Genomic DNA, 6,416 nt, shown 5'->3' with positions numbered 1-6,416 from the left:
TGAAAACAAAGCTAATTAGAAATATTTCAAGATAATAATGGCAAAAGTAACAACTTTACTAAAACCTAAAATGAAATGAAAATGAAAATGGAAAATCTAAACATAAAAGCTAATTTAAAATATTCATAAATACTGTATATAATATGATATAAATGTCTAGATCACTTGCTGTCTAGAGGATGAGACATGGCTTAGGATTTTATACTAAATATCACAAAAAAAACTTGACCATTAAAACACCATAATTTAAGTCACATAGTAATTAACATCAGTATTTAACTAAATAGTATATTATTTGGTAAAGTTATTGTAATGAAATTGTGTATATCACTAAAAAAATATGTAAATTGCTGCATGTGTATCAGTGAGACCCAAATGAATGAATCAATCAGTCAACAAATGATTCTGGAAAATAAATCAGTGACTCGTATGAAAGAAAAATAATGAATATTTTAAGCGAGCTAACTGAATATTACCTCTGTCCACTAACTAAAGTAGCTACTTTGATAGTTACTGGAAACGCAACTTTTTTTTTGACAGCTGAGCTGCTGTCAAGCTACTTTTGGTTATCAAATCGCTAACACTGCACCTCTGTGAGATAAGCGTGTCTGATTGACAAATAACTTTCGCTTTGGAACCCCGTGTATTGCTTTGGTCAGTGGGTTGGTCAGACTGGAATACCCAGTTTCGGGATCCAGCACAGGGGTCAGTCCAAGCTGTCCTTCAACGTTTTTCCCCCACGGAAAAGCTTCCTGCTCCACTCGGTAGATGCTTATCATAGCTCGCTCTCTCTCTCTCTGAGTGAGACTGAAACCCACTTCCTTCCTCTACCTCCTTTCCCACACTGGACTCCATTGTGCAGCTGATGGAGCTGCCAGAGTTTTAAGAACTTACTGTGTAACAATGAGTTCCACTTAGGCTTGTTCAGCAGTTTTGGAGAGAAAGTACAAGATATTGCTGATCTCACAGTCAGAAAGTATTCAGGGAGAAGTGATATTCAGCTATGGTGACTTCCAACTTGATGTAATTTCTTGTTTGTTTCTCAGTGATCTGTTAACCTAAATGATGCAACTGAAACTGTTTCCCAAAGCTATTCTGTGCATCCATGCTTGGCTACAGTCCTGTCCTCATTTTTCAAGACTGCAAGAGAGACGTGCTTGGTTGAGAATGCCTGATTTATTTCTATTGGTTTAACTCCCCTAAACCACCTGAATCACTGAATGTCAGAATGTGCCACTTACACTGGTGTCCGAAAGTCTGAGATCAATAGGGAAAATGCTTCTATTGCATTTTGTTTTCAAATTTGACACACACGGTCTAAACAAAACAATTTGATTGAAAGGCTTAACATGAAATATTCAATTTTGTAAGTATACATACCCCTGTACACTGTGAGAAAAATATTAAGTGTGATATTTTTTAAAGTTGAATCTTAAATCAAATAAGTGGCTTTTTAAAATGTATTTGTATTTATTTATAATTTTTTTGTTTGTTTGTTTAATGGCCCTTTAATACTGTCCCTATAATAAAGTACAATAATATGAAATATACAATTATTTAAGTATACAGACCACTTTACACTGTGAAAAAAATATTAAGTGTGATTTAAAAAAAATAAAAGTTGATACTAAATAAAATAAGTGACTTTTTAAAATGTATTTGTATTTGTTTGTTTGTTTAATGGCCCTTATTATAATAAAGCACAATAATATGAAATATACAATTATTTAAGTATACAGACCTTTTCACTATGTGATTTTTTTTAAAAGTTGAATCCCAAATAAAATAATTGGCTTTTTAAACTGTATTAATATTTATTTGTATGTTTGTTTATATATTTAAAAAATATTTAAAAATATAAATAAAAAATATATTTATTTATATGTTTGTTTGTTTAATATCCCTCATTAGAATAAAGCAATATTATATGATATAATTTTTTTTAAGTATACACATTTCCCTTTACACTGTGAGAAAAATATTAAGTGTGATTAAAAAAAAAAAAAGTTGAATCCTAAATAAAATAAGTGGATTTTTAAAATGTATTTGTATTTGTATTTATTTTTGTTTGTTTGTTTGTTTAATGGCCCTTTAAAACTAGAATAAAGCAAAATTATATGAAATATAACATTTCAAGCAGACCCCTATACACTGTGAGAAAAATATTAAGTATTAAGTGTAATATTAAAATAAATATATAAAATAAGTGGCTTTTTAAAATGTATTTGTTTGTTTGTTTAATGGCCCTACTAGATACTATCATTATAATAAAGCAAATTAATATAAAATTAACATATATTACAAGTAGCTAAACTGAATATTAATTTTTTCTGTTGAAAACAAAAGGGCCTTACAATAGAAATTATGGTGATTCATCTCATGATTTGTGTCTTCAAAATTCGAATTCTTTAAATGTGTTGAAAATCAATAAATTCTTAATGTTATCATTATGTAGAGAAAATGGGATGAATGCAAGGATTTCTTCAGTCCTTCTCCCCGTCTCTTTGGGAGAGCAGGGGTTTGGTGAAGCTCCACTGACTGAAGTTTGAGGTAGAGAGGAGGAGGACAGGTGTTCGCCCAGGTCTGCTAGAGTCATCTGTGTTAATGTCCCTGGTCACGCCAGTTCCCTGTACTCTCTTTCCCACGCTGCCCGGGGTCAGAGGGGAGCAGCCTGCCGGATACAGGCCTCCCCCAAGAACCCATCCACCACACAGATCACCCCTAAAACTCTCCAGCCATAGCCACTGCTACTTTTTATGTCCGGCAGATGACTCCTGCAAAACATTTCTCTCTGATACACTTAGACCAGAAACCTTCTACTTCTTTAGGGTCATTCAACTTTGTAAGAAGATCCATAATATGCCAGTAAAGCTGTTCCGAATGACCGTTAGAGAGCTCTCAGACCCTCTCATATGCAAACACTGCAAACACACACTTGAATATTGCTACAGTCCTAATTTCATTGCAAAACAGATTCGATTTGAGCCGACGAAAACATGCACAAATGAGGCAGTACCAGTGTTGGACAAACTGAAAGAAAAGCATGAGCGCTCATAATTCTTCAGGGAGAATGTAAGGAGACAGTCTAAATCTCATCACTGGCAATCACTGATTTACGAACCCCTCCAACCCCAATGAAAGATCCTCTCTTGGGACGGGATCTGGAGGGGAGGCGCGTGGGGGGATAATGTTCTCGGTTTGTATCCCACTGTTCTTGTTTTTATTTATGTGTGGGAGTTTATATTGCCACTGCTTTTTCTCGGGCTTGCAAAGCAGACAAGAAGCCTCCATCTGTTTTTTTGCTGGAAACCGGAACAGCATTAGCAACAAAAGACAACATTAGCGTGAACAACCATTTAATAGGGTAGTTCATGCAAAAATTAAAGTTCTGTCATCATTTACTCACTCTCATGACTATATATTTTGAAAAATGTCTCAGGGGTGTTTCTTTCTATATAATACAAGTCACTGGGGTCCAGTGTTGGTTTGGTTGATATCTGATTCCTCATACATATCAGAAGTGCACATAAGCACCATCGACTTGTTTCCCTCTGAGACAATAGCAGGAAATCCAGTGACTGTTCAGTTAGTTTTTTACCTTAGGTTTGATGTGTGACAATGCACTTGTTATGCTGTGTTTTTGTTCTGTAAGTGCGCGTCGAGATTGTGCACTAATTACAGTGAGAAGGAAGGGTCTCTTGTTTTCTTTTGAAATTAGGTTTGTTGATTCTCGCTCTGGCATGTTTTTTTTTCTCTGTTTTGTTATTGCCCGCTGTCATAGCCCACCCCTCCCACATTCCCTTTCCTCCCTCCACATCCCATCCGAAAAATACACTCCGTCAGTAGGACCTATATTTGTTTTGGGCACTTCCTATTTGTTCTGACCTTTGACTCTCAGAGCCCCGGCAGCTGAACCGTGGAGGGTGGTGTCAAACCCTGACCTCACCAAGTCTCAGTACAGACATCACTGAATCCACATTCCCAACATGACTGGCTTTTTACTTGATGAAATCTCCTGTTGATGGGTCAATGACAAGATGCTAATTTTTTAGTCGTATCAATGGCTTTACTAAATAACTACTGTTCAAATATTTGGGGTCACAAAGATTTTTTTTAACTGTTTTTGAAGGGAGACTCTTATGTGCAGCAAGGCTGTATTTATTTGATCAAAAATATAGTAAAAACAGTAATATTGTGAAAAATCTAAAGAATCTAAAACTTTAAAGTAACTGTTTTCTGTTTTAATATAGTTTATTAGCATTTTTCATTCTTTGATGAATAGAAAGGCAAGGCAAGGCAAGTTTATTTATATAGCACATTTCATACACAATGGTAGTTCAAAGTGCTTTACATGAAGGAAGTAAAATAATCATTAAAAAAAATCACAGCAATAAAACAAGGAATTTAAAAACTTTTTAAATGACTTAAAAATTGATTTATTTATAAAAATTGAGAAAGTATAAAAGAACAGCATTTATTAACTGAATTAAAGGATGAGTTCACTTGGAGAATAAAAATTTCTTGATAATTTACTCACCTCCATGTGATCCAAAATGTTCATGTCTTTCTGTCTTCATTCACAAAGAAATTAAGGTTTTTGAGGGAAAATATTCCAGGATTTTTCTCCATATAATGGACTTCAACAGGGACCAATGGATTGAAGTTTCAATGCAGCTTTAAAGGGCTCCATACGATCCCAGCCGAGGAATAAGTGTTTTATCTAGCAAAGTGAACAATAAAAATGTATATACTCTTTAACCACAAATGCTCATCTTGGACCAGCCCAACCTCACGCATTACGTAGTCGCATTGGAAAGGTCACGTGACATAGACAGAAGTACCGACCCAAAGTTTACAAAGCGAATGTGCAAAGAAAGTCAAATGCTGTACAAAATGCTGCAGAAAGGTTGCTGAATAACACGGGATCATATATCCCCTGTCCTGGCCTCTTTAGACTGGCTGCCTGTTCATTGTAGGATAAAGTACTGTATAAGATGCTGTTGTATGAATATTTTTGTATATTTATATATATATATATTTTTTTTAAATGACCAATCGTTTCACTAGATAAGACCCCTATTCCTCAGCTGGGATCATGTAGAGCCCTTTGAAGCTGCATTGAAACTGCCATCTGGACCTTCAATCCATTGGTCCCCATTGAAGTCCATTATATGAATATTTTCTCAAAAACCTTAATTTCTTTGCGATGAAGACATAAAGACATGAACATCTTGGATCCCTGGGGGTGAGTAAATTATCAGGAAATTTTTATTTTGGAATTGAAATTATCCTTTAAGATGTTTCTTGAAAATGGTATAAACCAGGGGTGCCCAAACTCGGTCCTGGAGGGCCGGTGTCCTGCAGAGTTTAGCTCCAACTTGCCTCAACACACCTGCTGGTAAGTTTCTAGTATGCCTATAAGAGCTTGATTAGCTGGTTCAGGTGTGTTTAATTGGGGTTGGAGCTAAACTCTGCAGGACACCGGCCTTCCAGGACCGAGTTTGGGCACCCCTGGTATAAACCTTTTTCAAAACCATATGAAACCACCATGAAGTGCTTTTGGCTGTTTGTATGAGCGAACGTGTGCATTTCAGGGTGTGTGGTCAGGAAGATGCACCGTTTCCTCCTCTCACTAAAGGAAAGAATAGGGGCCTAGGAGTGATGAGTGTGCCAGAATAAGGTCCACTTCCCTTCCCATGTCAAGACCTATAAATACTTTGAAAACAGGAAGTTAGGAGGGAATTGTGGGCAAACTTTAATCCTAGATAGACAAAGAAACCCAAGGGTTTATAGTAAAATGAAAGAAGGCGGTTAGAGCAGGGTGTAGCTGATATTTATCAGACTTGTGAGTGGAGGAGCAGGTGGAGTGTCATTCTTACCACGACGTGTTTGGGTTTGGTAATCGGTCAAAGAGCTGTACTGCAAAGTTTTATTGTCCTCTTTTATTTTACCCTTAACAACTTCCCTCGTGTGGTAAAACCACAATCAAGAAAGTGATTCATTCATGGTGAAGTTCAGCCAATGAAATCTGGTTTGCAGATTCCCCAGATATTGGAATTTTGACAGTATCATTTCTGGAAGTTCATTACTAAATTCACACAAAGCTATCAAAAATGTAATTAAAGAGCCATAAAATTGTTCAAAATGACCCCATAGAGAGCTCTCCTCCATAAATAAACACACAAACACATTATAATAGTCTATAGCATAATTTAAGTACTGAGGTATTAAATAGATTTTTGAAAGTTATACCCAAAATATCAATATGATTACATTGGAGTAATTTTGCAAGTAAAGTGTTTAATTTTTAGCAACACCAAACAGAATGGCAAAAATAATGATTGCTTCCAAATAAGTTTCTTAAACAGTCCCTCATCTGTCATTGGCTAGACAGACAGGCAGTCCCACCCCCAAAC

Source organism: Sinocyclocheilus grahami, unplaced genomic scaffold (assembly GCF_001515645.1).
Source record: "Sinocyclocheilus grahami isolate Dianchi unplaced genomic scaffold, SAMN03320097.WGS_v1.1 scaffold79.1, whole genome shotgun sequence".
Classification (NCBI taxonomy): Eukaryota; Metazoa; Chordata; class Actinopteri; order Cypriniformes; family Cyprinidae; genus Sinocyclocheilus; species Sinocyclocheilus grahami.
The sequence above is the reverse complement of the archived record's forward strand: the minus strand, read 5'-3'. Positions refer to the sequence as shown.